The following is a 2,500-nucleotide window of genomic DNA, read 5'->3' on the forward strand; positions in this document are numbered from 1 at the left end:
TTATTATTATTATTATTATTATTATTATTCATTATTATTATTATTATTATTATTATTATTATTATTATTATTATTATTATTAATATTATTATTAATAATAATTCTTACAAAACACGTTTTCCTGCAACTCATCAAAAAGTCAGAAAACTAGACTCTTTTTTGAAGTCTCAGACAAATTGATCTAAACAATCGATATATTGAAATAAACGTTATTTTGTTAAAATGAAAGCAAAAAAAAAAATAAAAAAAAAAAAAAAAAAAAAAAAATTAAAAAAAAAAAAAAAAAGAGTTTCATCAGAGTACGGTATAACGAGCCGTAACGATGGGAGAACTGACTACAAGAATGGACTAGAACTAGAACGAACTCCTGTGAACAACATTATATAACAGGCCACGTTGTAACCATCCCTAGATCCAGTGGAGGAGAGGTGTGGGGTTACATCAGATCACGGTCATTAAGTCTGATTGTGTTGTTCATAATTCAGTCTCGGTACTCGTTAGGACCAACCCGATTTGAAAGGGCTTTGTTTTGGCATACTATACATGCCGTACAAGGTCACACATTGAGGGATACGTGTCAACTTTAAGTATCTCATCATCATCATCATCATCATCATCATGATCATCATCATCATGATCATCATCATCATCATCATCATCATCATCATCATCATCATCATCATCATCATCATATCATCATCATCATCATCATCATCATCATCATCATCATCATCATCATCATCAATTGTTTATTATTAGCCAATAGTCATAATGTCTCTCTGAACAAATTATTCTAATAATTATAATAATAAAGGAATAACATTCTTTTAGAAAGCGTTTATAGCTAAAAAAAAAAAAAAGAAGAAAACAGAAGAAAACAAATGAAAAAAAAGGAACAAAAAGCAATAATGATTTTAATGATGATGATGAGGATGATAATAATAATACTAATAATAATAATAATATATAATAATAATAATAATAATAATAATAATAATAATAATAATAATAATAATAATAATAATAATAATAATAATAATAATAAGAGACTTAGCGCAATTATTCGCCTATCAGAACGGATTTTAGGTGGTAGGAGCATTATCATTAATTGGTTTTGGTGTTGTCTGAAGAGCGGTTTTGAGTCGTAGACGTTCCGTGCAAAGTATTGTGTTCTATTTAATCTGTTTGATTCATTTTTGTTCTAAAAGTAGTTGTTTTTATCAGATGACGATGATATAGATATCAGGTAAATGTGCGGCTATGTGGTCTAGTCATGTCCCGTCCTAAATGTTAAATGTTGCTGTTGGCCAGGGACTCCTAGTAAAGCGCTTTGAGCACGTTTAGTGATATTGCGCTATATAAAAGCTCATTTATTAGATTTAAATTTGTTAATTTTTTTTAATGTGCAAACGAGATAGATAGAATCACCTTTTCGATCACAGGTTAGCATTTTTACACACGGCATAGATCCACCGTGATTAATTTTATTTTGCATATTTTCTTTATATAAACAAACGTGCTCACCCGAAACTGAATATTAAAATGGATTGAAATTTTAAAAAAAAAACCCACTCAGTGTCAATGGCAACAAATCAACAAACAAATAGAGCCTGGGATATAAAGATCCATGTATCAACGATGTCATCATGTCGAAAAGATCCTGTTTTTGTGAGACGCAAGATTTCCTTGGCTCTAAGATTATTTGAGTGTGTGTGTGTGTGTGTGTGTGTGTTTGTGTGTGTGTTTTGTTTACGATTTATTGTTGTGTTCAAGGCTGATAACCCCTCCCCGACACTCGTCCCAGGAATTCGAAACCACAATTAAATTTCCCTGGAAATAGCAAAACATAAATGTGTCGGGCAGTATCACGTGACACGTAGTGAGCTTCCGGTTGTTTTGATTGGCTTAAAACATTGGATTGTCGTGCTTTGATTGGTCTACTCATGGGCCGTCTGGCTGGGACGACGGTGTCTTTTGTCAGTATCGAATAGCGCATTAAGGTTGAGATGGTGAAATTAATGGACACGAATACCGTAATGAATGTGTGTTTGTTAAAGAAAAAGATGATGTCTCAGTCAGGGATGTGGGCTATGATATTTGTAGGTTGAATATTTATTGATGTTGACTTAATGATTACATAATCTTATCGAAACACTCTATAATCAATAACAAGAAAACAGTGTCAGCGATACAAGCCCAATTTGTGGCGATTTTCTGTATGTTTGATGAGAGGTTACCGTATTTAAAGCACGAATAATCTAGGCGCCCATATTTGCAGGGCTGATATCTGAGAAGAAGAAGAAGAAGAAGAAGAAGAAGAAGAAGAAGAAGAAGAAGAAGAAGAAGAAGAGAAGAAGAAAAGAAGAAGAAGAAGAAGAAGAAGAAAAGAAGAAGAAGAAGAGAAAAGAAGAAGAAGAAGAAGAAAGAAGAAGAAGAAGAAGAGAAGAGAAGAAGAAGAAAGAAGAAGAAGAAGAAGAAGAAGAAGAAGAAGAAGAGAAGA

This window comes from Berghia stephanieae, chromosome 5 (genome assembly GCF_034508935.2).
Source record: "Berghia stephanieae isolate SIO BIC M18660-M18661 chromosome 5, UCSD_Bste_1.3, whole genome shotgun sequence".
Classification (NCBI taxonomy): Eukaryota; Metazoa; Mollusca; class Gastropoda; order Nudibranchia; family Aeolidiidae; genus Berghia; species Berghia stephanieae.